Source organism: Lonchura striata, chromosome 4 (genome assembly GCF_050655825.1).
Source record: "Lonchura striata isolate lonStrDom1 chromosome 4, ASM5065582v1, whole genome shotgun sequence".
Taxonomy (NCBI): Eukaryota; Metazoa; Chordata; class Aves; order Passeriformes; family Estrildidae; genus Lonchura; species Lonchura striata.
The window spans coordinates 48,829,120-48,854,804 of NC_140706.1; the positions used below are offsets into that span (position 1 = coordinate 48,829,120).

Here is a 25,685-nt window from a genome sequence, read left to right on the forward strand (position 1 = left end):
AAAGGTTTAAATAGAGAGAAAAAAACCTAGGAAGCCATATATACACATACAGGAGATGACTGTTGCACCAAACAACCAAGCAAACCTAATGGCAGGTACTTTGCACCACCGCTCCTCCTTATTAACCAAATCATACAAGGTACAAGTGGCACAGCTGGAAGAACATGATTTATTGTATTCTGAATATTTGTTCTAAAACTTCAAAAGGAGCAGCCGTTTAAAATGAAAACAACATAATTAATGTAGGAATGCTGTAATCCACGAACAAGAATTCTCATTTCTCTTATCTCAATCATTTGATTTCAGAGCTCTTCCCTGTTATTCTCCCACATTCACTGTGTCTGTTTACCTTTTAAAAAGCAGGATAAATTTCCTGACCCAACTGTTTTCAGCCCCCCTGATTTTTCAAGGATACAGACCCTTCCCTTTACTTCTATTCAACTTTCCACCCTGAATTTTAAGCATGAGGTGAACCCTTGTTGGATGCACCAGTATCCAATCCAATTCCTAAAAATGTGGAATGGGACTTCTCTCTACTCCCTTTCTGCAGAAAAACATGATCTTTATCACCCAGTTCATTGCACCTGAGAACTGAAATTAATGTGATGGATGTTCTCCCACAAGGAAATTTATTTAAACCATCTCTTACTTTATGACATTTTACATCATCCTGTTCTCACCTTTCAAAGCTGGGATTCAGAAAGCAAGCCTCACAATGGGAAACTTAACTACCAGACTTCAACTGACTAGTTAAACTGAAAGAACAAGTCTTCCTGAAAGTTTTCTAGCAGAGTGCTTTTTATCTTTAGCTTGGCTTTCACTGGAATTCACCTGTTAAATATAAACTTCTTTAACAGGACACTGAATGAAATTAATTAAATTCAGTGTAGTTATGCTCTTAGCCTGTTCATTTTGCTTACTAAAAATAAGAGAGGAATAAGGATAAAATTTAAGCAAAGATGTGTCTCTTTCATATATTTTAAGTATATTTTAACTACATCAGGGCTATGAAGCGTGGCAGATTATCTCATTACAGAGAACTAAATTTTTAGGAACAGCACCAAATTTTCAGAATTTCTGTAGCAACTATGAAGGACTGAGGTAGAAACAGTAAGTGCCATATTGTGCAGACAGGACAATGTTGTTTTACCTGCTGTTTCTTCCTTAACTTTAGATGGCAGCTATATATCCTTGAGCCTCAGTCTTCCACCCTTTGCAAAACAGAATCTGAATCTCTATAGGGACAACTGTTTCAGAGATTTGCATTTCCCAAACAGAGATGCTGGGAAAAGGTATTGTGCAACAAACTCTTAGGGTTGCTGGGTCAGGGCTGGCAGCAGGACAAGAGCTGCTGAGATGATTTTGGCTGGAGGCCAGAGCAGGATCTGCTCTGACAAAGCAGAGATATGATCCAAGCTGTTTAGTTTCAGCCTTTCACCACTGCAGTCCCTTGGAAGTCAGGATGCTGCCCACCCCTTTCACTGCGCTGCCTTTTCACCTTGCTTCTGGCCACCTCTCCAAGCAGCACTTCATTTCCCTTGGAACCCACTCATTCTGCCCAGAGTGCCAGAAGTACAGCTCCAGAGCACACTTGTAATTCAAAGAGATGATAAACAGCTAATGTATTCTCTAATATACAAAGTAAACAGAACTCAAATGAAGGGAACATCATGCATACTTTCACCCACAATATTGGCATAGATGTCTTTAGGACAAATATGAAAGAAAAATATGTTCAAAAATATAAGAAGCGATTGTTAATTCGCTCATGTTGACACAAAGCCACATCTATTATGTTATTTTAAAGGGATTTTAAGTCAGTAATTAAATAGATTTAAAATTTGCCTTTAAATGCCAGAATGTTTACTACTATTTCTTCTCCCAGCTATGACTTCAATACCTGGGGAGGTAGGGAGCTGTTTTAAGGAACCGACACTTAATTTTTGCAAAAGCAGCATAAGGAAGTTGTATTTTTCACATTTTCCTTCTGGCACTTCAAAGATGTGGAATCTCTCAATAGAGATTTGAGTGCAATTCGTCAGTATAAAAGTGTAAAAAAGTTTGTGCAGAGAGACATTTTGATCAAAGATTCTAATTTCCTCTGCAGAAATTAGAATCTTTGCAGCTGCAGTAATGCTGTTGCAGCTGCAGTAACACTACATAACCCTAAATGACATTGTTTGTTTTTCTAATATAACAACCCAAATTGCCTCCTCTTGTGACTAATTAAGCCTGCTTATTATTTCCTGTTGGGTGGGGCCTGGCAGTTGTGTTTATGTATTTTTAAAATTTTTTAATTGCTGATGTTAAAATTTTGAAGTATTTTCAATCATGAGCAGATGCATTAGTTGACAACAGTATAAAAACTACAGAATAGATGCATTACTTGACAACAGTATAAAAACTACAGAATATTTTGAAAATTAAATCAATCACAAGTACTTGAGATTTCACAAGTGTGGTGCTCTAAATCAGAATTGCTGGGTGCATAATTATTTTATGAAATCTAGAACCAAATTTATTACAGCATGTAACAACTAAATCTGAAGAAAAAAAAAATCATAGCATAAGAAAATTTCCTTGGCAAAGAGTAACTGGACTACCTAAAACATATTATATAAACTATCTTTGCAAACAGTATTTTTGTTTTATTCCTTTCCCAAGTATCAAAGTAGTGAACTAATATGTTAAGAAGAAATACTAAAATGTCATAAACATACAAACTGTTTTTCCATTATATTGTTGGAATAAGTTAGAATGTTTTTGTTAAAACACATTCAAAGCAACTTAAACCAAAGGAATAAACAGTATTCAAATATATGGCAAACGTATTCTGGTACATGTATAATGCTAAGTAGATGTACAAATACTGAGGTTCAACACAGAAAAACACCTGTAGTAACTACATTGCATTTCAGCCATATGGCTGCTAATGTTACTTGAACTTCTGAATATGATGTTAAAATACTGTTACTTTTTCCCCAGATTAAGATCAATCACTGAATGTTCTTTGTAAATAGCTCTAGCTCATATAAAAGCTGTTCATCAAAGTCAAATTTTAACTCAAGAAGTCACACACACCCATTTCATAAGCCTGAAGTGTAATGAATCATTAATATTAGGCTGCAAACCTTTCCTTTGTTTTTTTTTTTTTTTTTCCTTTTGGCAGGGGTAGAGGGGGCAAGGAAAGAAGAGTGTATCTGAGAAGCCAAGCAACATGGAACCCCCAGCTGCAGAAGTTCAGCTCACAGAAGGTTTGCTGTGTCACCAGCTACAGTCACACAGGCTCAGGGCTCCTACTGAAGACACAACCCCACACTTCATGAACAGAAAATAGCCAGGGCTGTTACCACTGCAGGCACAAAGGTGAACTAAGGGATTCTCAGTGTCCTTTGGGTTCTGAACAGCCACTGAAGTCACAACGTGACAGACTCAATTGCTTAAATAGCACCAGTAAGAGAAACCAAACAGGTAGAGCCGAGTCCAGGACCATCACAGTCATAACCAGTTTTCAAATCTACAGATGCATAGTGGCTAACAAAGGTTTAATTTTTTGCTTTTTCCAAAGAAATTGTAAAACTCCTGCAGTCTCAGTGTTGTACAGTAACCTATGGTACAACAAAACTCACTCGGACTAAACTAATAAGACCAAAAAACCCACCTGGATTCTTTTGTTTATACTTAGTGTGCTAAAATGTGTCCGTGTTTAGGCAGATAAAAACATGACCTGTCAAAGAAAACAAAAAAATAAAGGCAACCCAAGCAAAAAACCTCCAAACAAACCCAGACCACACAACTCAGACCTACTTTGCTCTTGACCTGTCGACAGTTTGCCTGGAGGACACAATGAAACATGGGGGTATTTCAGTTGAATATTTTAAATGAAGGGAAAAATAAATGTTTATCTGTCTCTCACTGCTTTTCAAAAGAACACAGAAGTTGAAAGGGAGAAATAATGCTTGGAATAGTAGTAGAAGCTTCCTCCCTGCACATGATCTGTCAGCTCCACCTAAATGCTAAACAAAGGATTTTACCTTGAGACCATAATAACTTGAAACATCTTTTAAGGCCTTACTTTTGAAACTGTCAACATTGCCTCATCAACATACATGTTTAAATGAAAGCACTGAAGAAGATTCACTGAATTATTTCTATGCTCAAAGTTAGATGCAAACAGTGCCTGACTGACCTAAGGGCACAGTTAATGACAACCATAATTATGATCTTATCAACACAGAACTTCATAAAAGGTTCACAGCTTATTTTAAAGGACATCAAATTACAACTTCCACTTCTAAAATACCTCTGTCAGAGCTAAAAGTGACCAAAACCAGGAATTGCCCTTTTCATTACCTGCCTGAACCATTCATTACCTTCTCTTTGTTTTATAATGGCTGTGTTATTTTGTCAGAGAACCAAAAGAAAGCTATCAGTACGTTGAAAGAAAGGATTTTTAACTAACTGTAGAGCTTTCATTAGTTGCTTACATAAACAAGTAACAATTTTATTTATGACTGATACTCTTGTACTTAGAGTTGGCAAACACAGCAGTGAAAGGTGAAAGTATTTCAGCAAATAGTTTGGAGCGATCTGTGAAAACACAGTAGAATTAACCAGCATCTCTGAGGACCACAGGTGGATTTTCTCATCACTAGCTATACCAAAAAAACAACAGTAAGCTAGTAAAAGATACATTTTCTCTCGCTGTATCTTTGCAACTTCAAAAATGAAATCTACTTTGCATTACAAGCACCTCCGATAGTAAAGACTCACAGGCCTTCAAACTTAGTTCCCATCTTTCCAGAGTCAGCAATATGCACAATAATATGAATTCCTAACAGAACATATATCTTTGCATGTATTGGTTGCATGTACTCATGAGAAAGTGGCATGGGAAGGTTTTGGAAAAGGCAGCAATGAAAAGGAAACTCAAAAATCTATTAATTAGCAAATTTGCATCAATGATATTTATTTGCAGGTATCTATTATTGAAGTCACATAATGCCACCTCAAGGAAAAAAAGTAAACTAAATTTATTATTGAATTTTTAGAAGTAAAATTTTAAAGAAAACTTACATTTATTGTTTAAATTAATTTTCAAAAGTAAAATACATAGTAACAGAGAAGTAACCAGCACTGCTATTTTTGAACAAATGAAGCAGGATATCATCAAACGTGCACATAAATGAAACACCAGCGTCTGCTTTCCACCCTGTCTCTCTCTTATTCCTTTTCTCTGTCCCAACACTTTTATCCAGCAAACTTTTCTGATTTCAAAATAAATACTACCAAACCACTACTGAGGTGTTGCCGGAACAAAGTGAATACAGATAGTTAATTTATCTGTTACAAACCTGTTTTTTAAAAACACACGACACAATGCAAAGTGATATAAAGCTGCTCTGTTTTATAATTTTAACTCAAAATGTATTCATTTCTTGCACGAGACAGTAACTACATTTTTTGATGACTCTACCACTGACTGACATTTCTTTCTTTATAAAGGGGACAAAGGGTGGAAAGAAAGCTTTTTCCCTTCTGTTTTGTATTTCAAATTAAGTTCTTTAACATGTCTTGCATAGATTTCAGCACTGAGGTTCCCCGAAATCTCCATGCACTGTGGCACATCCTGACAATAGTATTTCTGCGTAACTGTTAGTTAAATTCTCAGGCCAGGGAAAATTACAGAACAGAGAATCTGTTTCTGGATGGTTACAGACTACGTTTTTCTCTTTCATTTTCTCATAAACTGTAGCCATTTCTGTCGATTACAAAACATTGCTGACAAGATGCTATCTTAGAATGACGTCTTGGTTAACGCTTTCCTAGAACGGGCAGCTACTTTCTTTCATGAAAGTGCTTTGACTGAAATACTATTTCAGAAGTTGATACTACACAGTCCACAGCAGAGAGACTCCAGATGTCAATAAAATCGAAGTGCTCTATTTTCAGCCCTGTTCTGTGAGCTTGACAGTGCTGGTGGTAACACCCTGCAGCATGTAAGGCACAAGGCAATACGGCAAAGAATTCATCCACTTTTCTCTGTGAACAGAGTAAGTGAAAAGAGGACTTCTGGAGCACGAAACATGCCAAATATAATCATCATTTTAGAACTATTTTAAAATATCTTGATAACAAATAATCTGTATTTCCTTTAAAACATTATTCTTAAGCAAAGATTTTGAGCATTTTAAGACAGGAAGTTGAAATGCAGCAGATGATCCCTTGCCTCCAAAGTGTTATTCCCCAAATGCTCACAGGCACTGAGATTTACTTATTTTGAAAATACGCAGCAGTACACATGATGATAACGGCCCAAGAGCACATACCTCATGTCACAGAAACAATACTCCGATTCACATTCACGTAAAATAAGTCAGCAGCTCTCCTTCACCAAAGCAGAAAGCACCAAGAGATGAAAAAATAATTGCGATGATGAGAAGTTCGATATTCTTGGGTTTCAAGGTCAAATGTAACTGAGCAATCACTGCAATAACACTCCCGGTCGCGACGAGAACTTTTGGGTTTCACCACTTGCAACTACGTTACGTTTAAAAACCTCACTATTTCGTACCTCCTAAATCACTGCGGCACTCTGGGGCAGCAGCCAAGACCAGCTCACCAGAGCTGCCAGAACCAGCCCACGTTTCCGTGGTGCCCACCTGCACTGCTGAGCCCGGCCGGCGACTGTGCCCCGGCCGCGTCCCAGGCTCAGCGCGTCCGTGTGTCACCTTCGAAACCAAAAGCGACAAAAGCAGCGCCTCCTTTGCCTACGAGCACCCGCTACGCGAGCGGCAGAAGCTGGGCTTGCAAGTTTTTTTCACTTTGCTGTCACGGGCACCCCTTCCCTCGCCAGGAAGAGCCCGGTAACCCAGCAGCAGCAGCAAAGCCGGCATCCCGCCGCCTCCCCGGGCTGGCTGCAGGCGAGAGCCGCGCAATCCCTGCCCCAGCCCAGCGGAATGCCCGCTCCCGCCGGCGAGGACGCGGAGACAGGGGAGGAGGAAGGCAGCGAGTGCGGGCCGGGGCCGCCCGGGGCTCACCGGAGCAGAGCTGGCGGCGCCTCCTCCTCGTCGTGCTGTGCCGCCGGCGGTCCCTCAGCGCCGCGCCATGTAACCCGGCGTGCCGCCGCCCGGCTCCGCGCGGAGTCCCCCCTCCTTTCCGCCCGCCCCACCGGCGAGGGCGCCCGCCCGGCACCGGCCTGCGCAGCCTCCGCCCCTGCCGCCGGCCCGCCGCACTTCCTGCTGGAAATTCCCGCTGACGCTCCGGCAGCGCGGAGGGCCGCGCGGGCGGGGCGGGAGGAGGCGCGGCCGCGGCAGGGAAGGGGCCGGGGCGCGCTTGTACCGAGCCACCCGCTGGCCACGAGGTCCCCGAGCCGGGGACGGGCTCACTGCCCGGGTGAAACCGCGTAAACACGCGGGCCCTTTCATCCCAGGGCAGTTACGCCGCCGCAAGAATCATCCCGTCCTTGCCCACGCTCCTTGGACCACGGCGGAATTCGCGACATCTGTGTGGATACGGGCCCGACCCGGTGGCTGCCGAAGTTTTTTTGACCTCTAGATATAAAGTTTGGAAGGCGAGAGAGAGACTCTGCATGGGGTGAATTTAACCCCCCTGCCGCAGCGCCTGGCTGCTGGCTGGCTTTCCCAGGCAGTTCATTAAAGGAAATTTTCCGACTCTTGCCGCCCGATGCCTGCCGCCGCTGGGCAGGGAGTACGGGCTGCACGGCACCATTTGTGTGTAGGCTTACACAGTTTCTGACAGAGCAGGCTCCCAGGTAACTTGGCTTCTGTTGAGCAGTGCCAACCATCAATAATGTGATTTTAATACCAGAATCCAGGTTTGCAGCATGGTAATCAAGTCTCCCAGACACATTTAACCAAGGTAACCAAGGCTGAAGCAAGGCAGCTAGTGCCACGTTTAATTGGCACAAATACTATGTAAAACAAGTTCAAATATTTTTATGCTAAATCTTAAAACGTCTGGTTTGCTAAGGGTGACGAGTGTCTCAAATGAGCATCCAGCATAGCTCTCTGAATGTGTGTTTGCGCAGAAAGTCAGCAGCACGCCTCTGCGGAGTTTTGTTATGCTAAGGCCACATAACATGGGGCTTCATGAATGATATGAACAAAAATAAAACCTCAAACATATAAAGGAACCAAGGAATATGACTGTTGGTTTTTTTGTGTTGAAGCAAGTAATTGTAACCTAGAGCAAAAATATGTTCAAAAGGAAGAGAGGCCAATCATAAGCCACCTGTTGATTGGAACAAAATGAAAGGGGTATTTTTACCAGAAAGGGAGTAGATTCAGATGTTACATTTTGTGTCACATCTCTGTGTTGGAGCAGAGAGACACTATTTAAAATGAGAGCTGAGAATGCAAAAGAGAGCTCGGAGATGAAGGGGATTTTCTTTGCTGTCTTGAAAAATGACATTTTCTACATGTTAGACATAAATATATAGGAAGAGAGAGTAATTTCCTTTTTTTGGATTGCCACTCATGCTCTGTGATGCAATTCTAACAAAGCAGTCCCCCATTCTCTTCCCAGTACATACTGGGAGCTGAGAATGACTCAGCATTTCCGAGTAAAACATGTTTTCCTTATTATATGGGGATATTCAAGACCAATATTATTTTTTTTTTTAGTGGAAGAAAATGCATTGAATTAATAGGAAAGAATTGTGAGGAAAGAATTGTGTCCCAAAGCCCTTGAAAGAGGAAGTCTAGATGGATTTTAAATACAAAGAAGTTTCAAAATAAGATTCGTTTGGAAGGAAAGGTGCCATGTCATACCTAATCAAAGGTGTGCTCACAGGGCAAAACATGTATGAACAAGTACCAGGAAATCAGACAAGGTGGATAAATTCCAAAACTTAAGGAGACTTACCTGGTGGATTTATTTTAAAAGGACATGCATTTAAGTACTCAGGCTTAGCTTTCCCTGTGAAATCTTAAGCAGCTTCCACAAAAATCTAGGTTTTACAATAAAATCCTCTTCTCAATTATATTTAAAGCATAAATTTGCCTTTTTTAGAGCTTAATACCATAGCTGAAGTGTTATTTCTACTGACACCCACAGTAGTGCCAGGCTGTAAGCCCACACTTTGGTAAAATTATCTTCACAGAACACTCTAGATAAATGTACTGCTTTATAGCCCAGGATTCCCACTTGAAGAGCCAAATAATTCTGCTCCAACCACTGAGGAAATCAGGCAGATAATACAGGCTCAGTGGTTCGCAGTGATGAAGTGCTGCCTGTTTCCTGAATAACACTGGTTTCCACTATTACCATCAAGTTATTTCAGTAGCTGGACAATCTCAGCCCAGAGATGAGGAGCAGGTGATCACACCTGAACCCAAAGGAGCAAATGCCTGCTGTTGAGCTGTTGAACCACTGTGAAATGGTTGCAGCCATGTCTCTGGCGGCTGGGCAGGTGCACTGAAGGAAAGGCTTTCTAGCTGTACACTTAACCAGGCTGTTTCACCTCAGTCAGGTGGGGGACATTTAAGTTTCCTGATATGCAGATGTAATTTAGAAGCTGAGCCTCTTCTCTGCTTGGTTTGCTCTGGGACTCCAGATATACAGATCTCTTTCCAAGGTCAGAAATCTTTGGCCTCAGTATTTTTTAATCATGTAACTAATGATAGATAAACATCTAAGACAAGCAGAGATTTTTTTAAATAATCAGTCTTTACTTTAATTGATATGTCTGGATTAGAAAAACTCATGAAAGTTTCTTACATTATTTGTCTTCTGTTTCTGACGCATGTATTGGAATCAGGATAGGCTCTTTTCATTCCTTTTGACGTAGTAGGTTTGAGGCTAAAGCAGGAAAAGGTAAAGGAAAGTTTAAAATAGCTACTGAGAGACACTTCCTTTTAAAGCTTTCAACTGCCCATCTTCATTGAGCTACTATGCCATACTATCCAAATCTATTTCTGGTCAATCCATTATTTCTTTCTCATCCAGATAATCCAGAACTGCTAACTTAAAAACTGATTTGCCTTACATAGTAGCCAATGATTATCTTAACACACTTCAGTCTCGTAGAAGTTGTCAGTGTTTAGCCAATATTTGCTGTTGGCATTGCCATTGTCTCCTGTAGCTTGAATCCACCACTATCACAGGAAGAAAATATGTTAAAAAAAAAAAAAAAAGTTGTATTTTAAAGATGGTGTCATCTTTCTGAGACTATATATGAAGACCTAATGAAGTTGACAATAGAAACTATATTTGAAAAAAATATTCTAAATAGCCAATGTACATTTGCAAAGCCAACCATTTGAACTGCAGCTAGCAGGGTGTAGAGTTTAATGGTGCTGCTGAATCCCCATGTTGCAGCATTCATGAGAAGTACTTTCTATCATCTCTGTCATTTTTGTTGGATGTTGAACTGGCTGCAATTCATCACATACTTCATCAGAGCAACACCCTGCAAGGCTCTGAACAGTGTGGTGGCTCCTGTAATTACATAGGCCACATCCCAAATGTACCTCTTACTTGCTTCCTCCAGAGCCATAAATCAGACATGGGATCTCATATTAACCCCACTGTAGTTTAGGCATGTATCTCTGCTGAAAGACTAAATTTCTGATGTTTTGGGTAAGACTGCCAGAGTTGAAGGCAGGAGTTTTCAGTAGTGAATAACTACTGGGGGACAGGTACTGGGGAGTTAGTAGACTTAAATAAGAGAACCATGAAGCTGTAGATATGGCTGATGGGTATAATTATCAGAGAAAAGGGAACCTTTGGAGAGAGCTAGAAGTAAACAAGAAAGGGAACACTGCTCAACATTTACTTACAACTGTCATACATGATAGGGTATCACTTCCTAAAGGACATTGAAAGAGCCAAGTAGAGAAGGCAATTTGATATATATAATTTTTGGAATGGTTAGCCTAGCCTTCCCTTAATTTGTCTGTGTAATGCTATGCCTTCTTCCTTCTTTTCTTTTCCACTGGCAGATGATTACTCCAAAAGTGGTGGTTTATAGATTCTCTGTGAACTTGCTGCAAGGTAGCTGCTCTCAATGGAGCTACCCAGACCACTGTGAGAAGTTGTGAGCTGACCAGTTCATCAGAGCATTGAAGCTGCTTCATGCAGAACATACATTCTCTTCCAAAAGTGTGGCCTAGGCTGGTCCTACTTGGCAGCCCAGGTTTAGTGGCCGAGCAGAATAACACTGTACAAGAGTATGTGCATGTATTGACAGAATAGAAATGGTTGTGTTTGTAGAAACCATTCAGAGAACCATTAGTGTAGCACTGTAGCAATGTGGAGTTCATGCAGATTAGAGCCCAAAGCAAACTGCTCCAGCAAGTGCTGTTACAGTCGGGAGCTGTGCTGTCTGGTAATAAATCTAATGAACTGCCAGTCAGGTCTTCAGAATCTGGGCCTAATTCAGATTGTGAGTGATTCACTTATTGCCACTCAGCTATACAACACCTTGACCAGCCACTGAAGTAGAGGGATGGGTTTCTGCCATTTGAGTTCACTGGCAGCAGGTCTTACCAGTCCACTGCATGCACTCCCTTCTCTTCCCACCTCCCCATGTTATGATTAATATCCTGTGCTCTAGTAATTATTTAATATATGAGATGATTGGGTTCTCTTCATAGTATTTTGCATATCTGAATGATACATACTTTTGACTTCTATCTGATTACATCCATCAGAACCTAGTTCAGGAGCCCAGTTGTTTTCCCAAGGGACATATGTTCTTCTCACTACACAACTGTGGCTTTAGTTCTTCAGCAGTGTTTCACCCAGTTAGCTAATGCAAACAAAAGCAGCTGTTTGTTGTCATTGTCACTTTCTTTTGTCACTTTCATGAAATACATGCTCAGTTCAATCTATGAGGTCACTTTGGGTCAGGTGTACTGAGTAGGACTGATGTTAACACAGTATAGAAAGTTAAATTTAGCTAACTTGATTTATATTGCTGCTGTTTTATTGCTGCAGTGCAAGGAAAATTCCAGACAGCTAAGCATTGTACAAATATATAGGGAAGGGATTTCTTCTGCCATAGGAATTTCAACATCTAAATATATGTAATTGAAAACAGATTATGAAAACTGAAAGTGACATTCACTACTGTTTGAACTCATGCAGTGATTAATTTAAGTCTTCTACTCAATTGTTGGTAGAACTAAGTTATGATTTCCCAAGCTGTTTCTGTTTCAAGTTTTAAGCTTTTACAGCAACTAGTGATACTCTTCTTGAAACTCCAGTCCTGGAATATCTGGATATGGCTAGTTTGTTTTTTTTCCCCAAGTTGCCATGAAAACTTAAAACTTATGTTTAAAAAAGCCAAAAGTGTCAATGTTCAAAAGGTATTTTTTAAACTGATGTGATTCCCTTTAGGCAAATCCTGTGGGCTTAGAGGACTTTATAATTTTGTAATCATGGGGCGTTAACAACAATGAGTGGTGAACTGAGATAAATCACTAGTGTAATGGATCAAGCCTTCCAAAAAATACAAGATTATAAAAGGATTATTTGGAGGGCACTAAAAATATATTGCCTCCTAGACAATCTCTGTCAAATAGATTTGATTTCACTAAAGTTCATAATTTTTAACCTTTTTCCCAAAATTATGAGGGTTTGAAATGTTTTTTAGCAAATGTTTTCTAGACTTAGAGCTGCAACACCAGAAACAATACAGGTACTACCTAAGGCTAAGATGCAACAGGCTGATGAAAAGCAAGACAATATGCAGTGTAATGACAGAAGGAGCCCTGTGATAGAGCAGGGTCTCAGGGCTGGAAACGGACCTCAGTCTGTTTTTTATCTACACAAGAAGTAGGTGGAGGAAGCAGGGTGTTCTCCTTATTCTAGTTTCTTTCTCAGTTCCCTTTGTGATTTACTGTTTGGAAGCGGAAGCTTTGCTGATAGCAGGACAGTCTTTGATTATTTCCCCGGTGAAAGAGCACAGTACAGAAACTTTTAAGCTATAAAGATCCCAGCACCAAAGCTGGGAGCATTATGGCCATGTGATTCTGCTGTTGTTCCCAAGCCCATTGTCTCAGATGCTGTCGTGCATCCATGGCCTGCCTTGCTTTCAAGGCTAAGGAACACCACACAGTGCTTCAAACATTCAGTAGGTGAACTTGTATGGGCTCAGGGTCTCTGCCCTCCTGAGACCTGACCTGAAAGTGCATGTGACTTTTCTCACCTGAGGGCAGGGAAATAGAATTGCAAAGTCTGCAAATGTTGCTGTTTACCTAGACGTCCAAATAAGAATATGAGAGTACAGTTTAAGCCCTTGGGTGTATTTACAAGAGCTCTTCCCAGCTTTAAGCATTGTGCTGCCAACAATTGGCTGCACCCAAGACACTCCCTTTGATAGCATAGTGAGAACTGTGCTGCTTGTGTTCAGATCAACAGCAAACTCTCGTTGACCTACCTGGGTGTAGGGCTGGCGGCTGAGGGAGGATCCCTGCCTTCTTCACAGACTTGGAAAGTGTTCTGACAGTGGGCTCACCTGGCTGCAAGTAGTAAGGCATCTGCAAAACTGTAGTATTTTCTTGAAGCAGCATTTAGCTTTGCAAGTGTCTGTTGCTCTGCAAGAAAGTAAAGGTGTGTGTCATGTGTGACTTTATGAGTGCTTCTGGGGAGGTCCAGCTGGGTCTGCTGGAATTCTGACAGTGCTGCAGACAGGTAAGAATGATGTTCTTGTGACAAAAATGCTGTTCTTGCTCTAAGGATAGGGAACAAAAGCCCAAAGAAATGAAGATTGGAAAGATGAATGGTAGGATGAAATTGAAACACAAGATTCATTTTCCTCACAGGTTTTGTTGCTACATAGGGTAATATATCCACCCTATCTTGATTTCTGTGTGCCACGCTCAGACAGTTCACTTGGCTCTGAGGCTCACTGTGTCCTGTCCCATACCATGAGAATACTTGGAGGAGGTGGTTGTGCCATTAGAAGAAAGTAATTTGTCATTGCATGATACTACAGGACCTGCCTGACTAGAAAGGTTGGACACACTAGTATAGTACTTGCTATTTCCAAAACAATTACCCCTGTTGACTTCATTGGCAGATGTGAGTGATTTTAGTACTTCTGTGATCAGACTTCAGTGTCTTAAGCACCTAGAAAATGAGGAACGCTGACTACCTGTAAATAGTTTGGATTATGTGATGTGACAAGGAATTCTAGCACATAAGAGGAGACCTCACAGCTCCGTGGTCAGGATTAAGGATCTGATGCTGTCTCTTCAATTAGTTATCTGCTTGTTTGTTATAATCCGCCCAGCTTTTACCAGGAAATTAATGAAGGCCCTGTAGAAAGCAGTCTTTTTAATGTTCATTTCTTCTCTAGAACAGCCCTATCCTAACAATTCAGCGTGATACAGTGCCCTGGAGTAGCAACTTTCACACAGAGGGAAGAAATTTTTCTAGAATTATAAACAGAAAATAATCTCCCCTTAATAAGAAGTTCCCATTGATGGTTTAGTGGCGCTAGAAGAGTAATCAGCCCCATTCATAATATGAAGACAAACTTGTGGTTAGAGCAAAAGTCTCAGAATGGGGCTCTCTATGTTATCTTCGAGTCTAACTTCAGGGAAGAGCAACGTGACCACTTACGTTAAAGGCTGGAGGGAGAGGGAAGAGATAAAATAAAAGTAAAAGCCAGTGACCAATTCCTATTTAGTATTGCATGCAACCCTTAAGTTATTTCCATTTTGCAAATAAACCTCCAAATCCTGATTTTGCTCACTTGGTAGCAAAACCTTATTTTGATTCTCCACTGGCATGCAGTAGTGTGATTTTTCTGGTTGCATGAAACACCCATAGTGTGTAGCTGCCACAGGTCAGTCTCCTGATCTACCAATAGTTTCACTAAGCCATGCCTTTAAGGAGAGCAGCTTTAAAACCTTGAAATGAATATTACTTAAATTTGAAAGTGGAAGAGACAGGGCCAGTTTTAATCAAAGTACATATGACTCATCTTTCAAACTTTATTGATGTTTTGTGTGACAGTCACACATGTCTAGCTAAAAAAAAGTCTCCCTGAAATTGGAGCAATTTATTTCCTCTCTAGAAAATGCTCTGCTTAAGGACAGTACAAGCTGAAACAAAACTGTTGAGCAGGAAGGTAAATCTGAAAACTGGACTGCCAAGCTATAAACTCTTGATGCCTTTTATCACAGGAAACTGTATAAAATGTCTATCCCCACTAACTTTTATCCAATATGACCTGAAACTGTCAGGCACTACTGCATCTCAGGCATTTATTAGGCCTTTGATGTTCCTGAAATTGAAGAATTCTTCTCCTCCTCACCCCTTTTAGAACAGAAATATTTCTGAAATCATTGATGGTCTCTCCCCACAATATGAGGTATACACACATTTCCTTACTTGTCATAAAATACTGTAAAATCATTAAACAGTCAAGCAGCGCTGCAAATGAGGACGCTGTCATCTCAAACTCTCAGGAGCCTCCTGGTTTTCTGAGGATTCCTGCTGTGTTTCTCAGACTATGATTCATGTCTTTAACTGAACAGGTCAGAGATTCCAGTAGAGAAGCCATGCAGTGCATGCCCAAACCTGTTACAGTTCTTTAACCAGGGGCCAAAACCAACCACAAGTGTTTCTGTTTCATCACCTGACCCCTTAACAGAAAAAACAGCTATTGCATTTTATTATACTTGTTGTTGAGTTCTTCTAATAGCTATGCAAAGTGCCTCTTTTTCCATGTGTATATCAAAGCTGTATCAACATGAAAAAAAAAAATTAAAATCAGTTCTAACTCCTTTTAACTCCTGCATGTACTTCTGTGCCAGGACTGCTATAAGGGCCTGAACTAGACTCTGTGTAGAAAGCGTGTCATCAACAGAATACTTTGCCAGATTATCACTTGCCATTTCTAGAAAAGAAAGCCTGCATTGATTTTGAGTTTTAATCTCTTTTACTTTGATTTGCATGGAAATGCTTGAAAGATGCATTAGAGAACCAACACAATGGAAATAAAATGCGTGGCACATATATAAAAGTAACATCTCATTAACAGAGACCACCCAAAATGTAGTCCTGCCCTGAAATCTGTAGAAGAAATAGACATATTATGCTTTTAAGATCAACCTTAAAAGGCATTCAGCAATTTGAACAATCTCCAAAATTTCCAAATTTGGTAATAGTCACATCAGACATTAATTTGTTAGGTAGGTATTTCTGAGCTGTGAACAGCAGCTCTGGAATCTCCAGACTTGCTGAAGTAGATCTGAAAAAACCTAGGCAGCATGTCAGACTTCCTACATCTAAACTTGTTTAACAGAGATGAGAGGGGAAAAAATAGAGCGGGAAATTCTGAGTAAGTGGAGTCAGTATTCATCAGTGTCTGTCTTGGCCACACAAGAAAGGAGACAAACTTGACACAGAACAAACAAAAAAAAATCCCCAGTGGATTTCCACCTAATCCATGCTGTTAAACAGACACCTGGGTACAGTACTGTGCCTGCCACTGCATGAAGGTTTTCCATGGAAGAGCTAGATGTCAAAGATCCTAGTACCAGCAGAAGGTCATCAAGCTAAGGAAATTACTATTAAAATAATACCTTTCTAAACATTAAGTAGATTAGCAGTAAGCAGACTGGGGATATCAGTAAAGGCAGACTGGCACTCATATCACCTAGTAAGCGGCTACTTCAGTCATATGAAAGAAAGCCTGAAAAGCTGTAACAGGACTTGAAAATGTAGTGTTCTCCAGCATTACAGTGTGTGGTGTATCAGGAGGACAGTAATAACAGAAAATATCTGTGTTTTTTTCTTAATTATATGTGGAATGTCTAACAAGATTAGCATAAAGGTTCTTTGGTTTATGGGCTGTGCACCTTTTTTTTGACTTCCTGTCTTTTTTTTTTTTTTTTTTTTTTCCTTCCTGAAGAGCTATAAATACCTTTTTCTTTTCAGAGAAAAAAATGTTCAGTGATGAGAAATCTTTTTCAGAGCCATTCTGTTTCTGAAGAACTCGTGTACTTTGTGATCTGTGGGAAGGAATGTGGGAAGCTCCTGAGGGATTTTGGGCTATGCACTGTGGAGAGAACACTAAATTGTGAGCCTGGCTCCTATAAGACAACATCTGTACCCTGTGAGAGCTTTTAGATTGTGTCTCAACAGGATTCACAAGGGATGACAAGCACAGCCAGCTTGTGTCCAAGGAAATCCTCTGCACAGAAAATGAGCAGAGCAGTTGGGCTAAGTGAGCCTGAAGGATATTTAGTGATAGCAGGAGCAATGTGAGGCAGACTGAGGTGACAGTGTGCTTGTCTGGGCAAACAGACTCTGAGAGTCTAGAAAAGACCATGTTATGAGTTGTCTGTAGGATCAAAGGCAGGGGTCTTGTTTCCAGCTATATGGACAGGCTTTTGAAAAATTCTAGAGAGGAACTGATTCTTGTGGTAAAATGGGTCACAGTGACACAGGGCATCAAATTTAGACTGTGATGTAGAAAACCAGAAAGCAGAACTTCCATATGGGATTTTCTGAAATGTGCCTGGTACTATATGTAGCGCTGACCAGATTTGCAGAGCTAGCTTCCATATCCAGCTGTGAAAATGACGTCAGAAGGGAAGTTTGAAAAGCTTTGGGAAGTGGTCATTTGAAAATGTAGTGTTATAGCAAGTGAATGTCCTACAATACACAAGCTTTTCCTTCCCACAGAAACAAGTATGGCAGAAGGTGACAGATTTTGAGCCTTCAGTTGGTGTGGGGTCAAGATGCCATAGGATGTGATCCACCATCCACAGACTGGGCAGTGAATCACAGCTGAACCATTGTGTTTCTTTATAAAGCTGACTCTCCTAAAGCCTTACTTTAAGAAGATGAAGGCAACAGAGTTATTCCTTTAAAACTCTTACAACTAAATTCACCCCTTTTCACTGATTTCTAAGAAATCAGTGTATTCTTTTCAAATGGACATAAAATTGTTAAGATACCCAAAGTTACCCCATACTTTAGTTACTTTTTACAGAACATGAAATTCCATAGGCTTATGAGAGCTGCAATGCACTGATATGACTTGTGTATAATTTGTTGTATAGTTTCTACAGTTTCTATAGGGTTCATTACTATTTGATGCAAACCATATAATTTCTGCCAGTATGGATACACCATTGTTGTTTTATTTATGGCAAGGGCAGGTTATTTTAATTTATTGCATTGCTTTTTCTTGTGTTTTAATATAAAACTAGTTTTAACAGCAAAATGGTCCCCAAAACACTGCCCTCAGGATTAGTTCAAATTCTTAATAAATCATTGTTGTCTTCATAACAGACACTAATACCAAGCCTAATTAACACTTAAAAAGCATCTTCAAATATTTAGACAAGAGCACAGTGTGTATGTTTGGGAAGAAGGGAAGGGAAGCAGTTCACTGGTGTAGGATTAGAGGTTCATTTAGTTGGGCTGCAGCCTTCAACCTTTCTGTGCCTTGACCTCATTCTCTGTTTGCAGGGGAGAACCAACTCAAAAGGTACTTGTGAGGTTATGGCTAATAATACTAGTATTTGGGGTTTTTTTGTTTATTGTAGAGTTGAGGAATATAAATCAGAAAAAAAAATAGAGAAGAGCAATGGACAATCAGTACTTCTTCAGCCCAAATTCTAATGCATTTCACTGAAAATAGCATGGGAATACATAGAAGTAGAACAAGGAAAATAGAACAATGTATGATTGCTCATTCAGTGAACAGTGGCTTGGAGTGGGAGCTGTAAAAACGATGGTATAATATAGAAAAAGGTAGTTACAGTGTATTTGGATAAAATACTAGTGTTGGTACATGAAATAAGGATATGCACAATACCCAAATGCTGACATCCTTGTGGCTGACCCTGATATCACAACCATAATATTCTTTATAGAACTACATGTAAAAAAGTGCACCTTAACTGTATTAAATTCATTATGTGAAATATAAAGGATTTAATATAAGTTTAGTTGGGTCTTACTAGCTCCAACCTTGTGGCAACGAGTGTAAACCTGAGTAACTGAGCAGAGAACCAACTTCTATTTCCTTAGTGTCCTTACCACTAATCTGGGCTTCTCACTGTTTTTTGTGGAATCACAATCCATAAGAGTGACTTTAAAGTTTTGAAGCATTTTTTTTGGTAAAAAAACCTCCTCTGTTGGCCCTTGCTACTTGGCAAATATAAAAAAAATTATGAAGTCAGATGATTTAAAGGAAAACTGTACAGTATTGCTTTTAGATATAAAAATACTGATATTTTTTATAACTATCAAAAATCCAACCAATAGTTATGTCCTGGAAAGATGATAACACATCTCCCTTACTTCCCTCCAACATGTCCTCTTAGAGCAGGAACCTGATTTAATTTGGGATGGGGAAGAGGAATCTTTGTAAATGAGCACATTTTGCATCCTAGAATTTTGACAACCAGAGGGGGAACATTTTTTTTTGGTCTTTATTCTGACTGTTCTCCCACGACCTGTTTCACAAAAAAGGAAGATAAGGTTTTTTTAGTAACCAACAGTATTTGCAAGAGGGAACCAGGAAAATAAATAACTGTATAGCTGCTGCCACCTACAGTCTGACTGAAAAATGGCTTCGGGAGAAAGAGCAGCATAGCATTAATTTGATCTCAAATGTCCACCCAAAGGACACTACAATGTAATGCAAAAGATTTAAAGTAGTTTTAGGATTCACCTATTATCCTGAAATGCCTTTCTGAAGGAGATTTGAATCAGGTCCTGTTTGCCTAGCCTTCATTATGTGATAGTTGATTTTTTTTTTTTAATACTAATCACAGAATAATAGAACTGTTTGGGTTGGAACAGGCCTTTAAATGTCCTCTAGTCCAAATTTCCTGCAATAAACAGGCACATCTTCAACTAGATCTAGTTGCTCAAAGCCCCATCCAGCCTGGACTTTAATGCTTCCAGGGATGGAGCATCCACAATTTCTCTGGGCCTCCTGTTCAGGGTCTCACTACACTCACATTAATGATTTTCTTCCTAATATCCAATCTAAGCCTGCCCTCTGTCAGTTAAAAGCCATCTCCCCCACATTACATGTGAATGAATTGCTTTAATAGACAGCAGGTATGAAGAGGATTGACTTACTGCTGACACCATGGAGATGAATGCTCTTGTACAGGTGAGCAGATGCAAGGTGTGTCCCAAAAAGCATGAGGGTTCCAAAAAGCTTCAAAAGGGATCATGATCAACTCTGCAGTAGCTGTCCGTGATCTTCCTGGCACTGGGAGAGCAAAAGGTTGAAGCAAGAGGTGAATCAGACAAAAACAAACTTGCTTAGAGTGGGAATTTAAAGCTGTGCTCTTTGTTCAAGTGCCCTGTTACTGCCAGTAAAATACTCTCTCCCCCTGCTCCATTATCTTCCTGATGATGACAGCTAGATTCCAAAGGCTTGACTCCAAAGGGCAGAAAATAGGATATCTTTTGGGAAACTCACTCATCTTTATGGAGAAGAAGATACTGAAAACCACTCAGACCAGCTGCCTTTTTTATTTTCCCCCTCATCCTCATCTTTAACCAGCCAATATGGTGCAGATGTGTTCAGGTGTTTGTATCACCCTGTACTGGAAGTAACACATGCTCTTGGACCTATGTTCCATTGGTAATCTGCTACCAAATGTAACTTCTTGCAAAAACTTTTTATTAAGCATATATTTAACAGTCTGAGAGTTGTTTTCCGGGCTTTAGGCTACAGTAGTAGAAATCTTAGTTCCATTTAATGGCAACATATAAAAAGTACATAGTTTTCTATTAATTATAGGAGCTCCAGCTTCACCTTTTTTAAAAGTTTATTGTCACACTATAGCTTTCATTTTGGTATCTTAAACATAGTAATCAATCAAATCCAACTCCCATGGGCCTAATTGGTCTTTCAGGCTTGAATTTGTCACTGGGTTTGGACAATGATTACTTGTATATATATATTCTTTGCAAAATGAAAACAGCCTTACACATAATCCAAGCATGCAAACTGGAAATCAGGACAATGTTGGCAGCAGCTGCTATGGCCATCATTGAGAAACACATGCTGCAGGTCTGTGGCTAGAAGAAATTAATTAATTAATGCTGGTAGCAACAGGTGTGGCATGTATGGCATTGAACTGTCTTGTGGCTCTGGATTTGTTAGGAAGTCAGAAACTTAGAAAATGTTGTATTAGTTTTGGGGTGATGCAGGAATGGATCCAACCCATGTCTCTATGCTCCTTTTATGGCAATGAAATAATCATTGTGGTTATATAGAGAAACACAAGGATGATTCTGTGAGGCTAATGTGCTACAGAAGGATTTGGATAGTTCAGCTCCTAACTCTGGGACAGTCTGTGTGACCTGGAGTGTGCAGCCCATGCCGATAAAAGGCTTAGACACAGCTCCTGTTAGAGTTTAAGGGTATGAGACACTTGAATTTCATTGCAGATTTGTTCTTTAATCTGTGTCTAATTATATAACCTGAGATAAAGTTGGTATTTCTCTCCCATGCTGCAGAATTGCCTTTTTTAATTGTGTAAGCTTTTCATTTAGGACTGTTTTTCACTGCTATGTGAAGAGACCAGTAGTAGCACCATCTGAATGGACAGTAAGATAATGCAGAACAATCTGTAGGAGTAGTGATAGTAACCACACCCAGACACAGAAGAGAGTTAAGAGCTTTCTGTTCTCCTCTTGAAACATATTTATTTCACTGACAAGGAGTGAAGGGGGAACTAGACTGACATGCTTTTCCTGGAAAGGAAGGCATTACTGTTAAAAACCTGTTACAGTTTTTGATGGTGTCTTAAGTGTCTAAGATCTCTTGTGTTTCTATCAATTGACAAATGATTGCTAGAAGACAATGAAGCCAGGAATGCTTTTTGAATTCTTATGATGCCAAATGAAGGAAAAATAATTTCTTGTTTCTAATGGTGTCTTCAGTGCTAGAAAGCTTCTGTGATTACTGGCAAGGCAGAGTGTGACTTGTTCCTGTAGCACTCTCTCAGACCCTGCATCACTGAGAACTGCACATGGCAATGCCACATTGTTTCCTTTCCTCTGTAGATCATCACTGTGTCTTTTGTGCCAAAACCACAATTTTGGCAGTGGTTCTTGCCAAAATTGACAAATACAGTGTAGCTTAATGACTTCTTATTTTGACATTTGGGAAGAATCAAATAGAATCAGACTTTCAATACTACTGCATTTTATATTCTTCATTAGACATATATTCTTCATTAGACATTTCAGGTAGAACTGTTAGACACCTGAAAATGGCTCCTGCTCCACCTTCCCTGTTACTGATACAGCAAATATTTCACACTCAGACTCCATTGTCTTTAATATTAATGTATTATAATTGTAATGAAGAAAAAGAGGCTCAAAGGAGACCTTATCACTCTCTACAACTTCCTGAAAAGAGGTTGTAGCCAGGTAGGCATCAGCCTCTTCTCCCAGGAAACCAGTGACAGAATGAGAGGAAATGGCCTCACCTTGTGCCAGAAGAGGTTCAGGTTGGAATACCAGGAAGAAATGTTTTCACTGAAAGGGTGAAAAGGTCAGGCATTGGAATGGACAGCCCAGGGGTGTGGTGGAATCATTGTCCCTGTAGGTGTGCAAGAAGTCACTAGACATGGCACTTTGTGCTGTGGTCTGGTTGACAGGGTGGTGATTGTTAAAAGGTTGGACTCCATGATTGTGAAGGTTTTTTCCAACCTTAATGATTCTATGATTCTGTGATAATTAGTTACAGGCTAGCAACCTTTTACAGAGGAGTGTGTGTTCATGCCATTCCCAGATCTACATTATAAAGAGGATTCTACTAAAGAGGAATTTTACTCCTTCAGCCCAGCTGAGTTACTTAGGAAAGAAAGTATGAGGTATTTCCCCTCTTTCAGTGTGCTTCAAAACCTGAATTTGCTGGAAACCAGTGAAATGGTTGTAGCTTCACCATGATTAGTCTCATTGGCTTAGATCAACTACAGAAGTCATAAAGAGTCTTCTCTCAGTGACAAAGTTTTATGCAGACAACTGGGCTAATGTCAAATCCTTGATGACTATTTCATGCGTCAATTGGCAGGAGTACTTAAACCAGGGCAGGGCTGTGGGCTTACATTAAGGGCTTCCTCAATTTTCTTCATGTTCATTTTTAGGAGATAAATAACAGAATATAATTACTATAAGTTTGATACAACAGGAGCCTTGTACTTTTTAAAGAGACTCTATAAATGTTGAACTAAATTTTACCATAAATAGGAATCTTCCAGAAGGCACCTTGCATTCATTTAGGAGACTCATGGTAGTCCACAGGCTTTTCTTTCTGAATTTTCTTGTATGTTTGGAAAACATTAACACATTAACATTGACACATAAACCAAATCTTTCCATCTCAGGGGGAGGGTGATTTAAAAAAAAAAAAAGGTCAAAAGTATGACAGAAGTAGAAATTCTCATATCTCATTTATTTTATTTCCTGGGTGGGTGAAAGCCAAACACTTGAGGCATCCACCCACCCTCTGGAAACTTTCACAGTAGCAGGTATTACCTGCAAATATTTCAGTAATGTCACAGTTCCAAGTGAATACTGGGAAGTGAGCAAGTAGTGGTACTAAGTTGTTAGTGGTGTTCTCTCTTTATAAAGGAGTGTTGGCACAGTGCTTGAACACAGAGCTCCTCTCTGAACTGCAGTCATCTAAATGTCTCCTAACTGAAGGGCTGCAAGTGAACATATTTCTTAGGATTGTGTGTCTAATGGATAAAAAAGATATATTGTAAGTGTTCCTCTGGTATTGTGGAGTGATACTATGATACTTGTTGGAAGCTAGAGCTGGACACACATAAACTAAAAGTGGTGCTGATTTATTTTCACTGTCTGTAAACTGCAGTAGCTCACGTTGCTGTTTTGTGAGCAGCTCAGCACTCTGCATAAGGGTAGGGTTTTTGAGGGCAAGATAAAGAGCAGGGCCAGGGGACTGCTGCTGTTATCTCATCATGCTTCCTTACCAGCCAGAGCTCTCTGCGTGCTCACGATTTCTGCTCTTGGCTCTAAACACCGAGACCAGAATCTGCAGTCTGTATGGGATAACTCAGGCAAGAGTGTGCTGATGTTAGGGGGTATTCTTACATTGCAAGTGCAGCTGTGACTCAAATATGATTTTTGGGGTAGGAGCTGTCCCTGCTCTGTCCAGCTTTTAGCACAATGGGGTTGTAGTCGGGGTTTACATTTTGCTACCAGAGGACAGCTTTAAGCAACCAAGTCTTGTTGAAGGTGTCCCCACCCATGGCAGAGGGGTTGGAGCAAGATAAGTTTTAAGGACCCTCCCAACCCAAGCCATTCCATGCTTCTATGATGAATTTTTTATAGTTAGTAAAAAAGAAAAAATGTGGGCATGCTGCCATGAGATGTGGAAGGTAAAGCACTTTCAGTCAGTAAAACAATGGTAAAATAAAAATAGCCTAAAAACACCCTCAGCAGAAATTATAATTATCCAAAGTATTTCCTAAGTATTTTCCTTATTTCCAGCAAGTATAAAGAAGTGTCTTTCACCTGAAGTTTGCTAAAATCCTCAATGTGGTAAAAGCACTTGAGAATATTACTAGGATTACCGTAAGGGAGTGGTAAACATGTTTTTCAGTGGTGTCTGCAAGAACTAACACATCTTGGAACACATGGTGTTACCACAATTAAAACATTAATCTTCAATTTTGTCTTTAAACTTTACATCTAACTTTAAGGACTATCAAGATTTTTGATGCTGAATTCTCAGTGTAAGTTAGTTACTTGAATAATACTTTCTCTGCAATATCTATTGAATATCTATTCAAGAGTCCCAAGCAATAAACTCTGAATCACAGTAATGACCATCAAAGGTTGGTGGGGTATTTTCAATAACAACTGAATTTTAAAATCTAGTCTATCTAGATGGAGACACTCTGCAAACATCTTTGCTTAATTTCTTATTAAAGTAGGAAGCTTGAAAAATTTTAAAATCTGCTAACATAGCCAAAGACTGGCTTAGCTGAAGCAAAGACCTTCCATGTGTTTTGGTAAAGCACTTTCTTGAAAACTGCCTTGTAAACAGAAACCAATCTATTTCACTTACAGAAAGAAGAAATTAGGTATCTATGGCTGATTTGATTAAATTATACTGTGCTTTGTAGGAAGCAGAAAGTAACACTGCTGGTATAAAAAAAAAAAATAGCAAAAATTCCCAGAGGGGTGAAAAAACGTGTGATGAATAAACAATAACAGAAATAGTATTGCTCATTTCAGAGATATTTTCAGAGTATATTACATAGACTTGGATTTGCAATTATGTTTGTAAACATCAGTGAAACTACAGAAGTTGATAAATACAGGTGTGAATGAGTTTGTTATTAGGAGCAAAAGTCTGATAGTCCAGTTTTCAATAGTTCTTAAAATTTGCATGTTTTGTTATGCTTTTATTACAAGCACATCAAAATAATATTATAAATTAATTGACTGCATTTTTGTTACTTATGTTGTGCATTCACTTACAGTCTTTCTTTTAAGTTCAAGGTGATCAAAAGAGATCTGCTTGACAAGAAATGTCTTCCTAGTTCACATTTCAGAAAACCTTCTGTTGAAGACCACTGTTGGACAAGACAACTACGTCAGTCATTGAACAGACTCACATTTGAGCAGGTTGAAGAGTTCTAGTGGAGAAAGCTATTTTTCTGACATCTTCCTAGTCAAACCAT

The 25,685-nt window shown here is 39.7% G+C and overlaps 1 protein-coding gene across 5 annotated transcripts in view; it reads right to left on the bottom strand.

Moving 5' to 3' along the window:
• Positions 1 to 7,213, bottom strand: part of NFKB1 (nuclear factor kappa B subunit 1) — a 57,651-nt gene extending 50,438 nt beyond the window's left edge. The window contains exon 1 of one of the 5 annotated variants that reach the window (XM_021531451.4): positions 7,041 to 7,213. The gene's annotated coding sequence lies outside the window, so the exon portion shown is untranslated. Of the gene's footprint in view, positions 1 to 6,329; positions 6,975 to 7,040 lie in introns of those variants that run through there. The other 4 variants (XM_021531450.4, XM_021531449.4, XM_077782958.2 and 1 more) reach the window with 4 other exon arrangements.
• Positions 7,214 to 25,685: the final 18,472 nt, after the last annotated feature.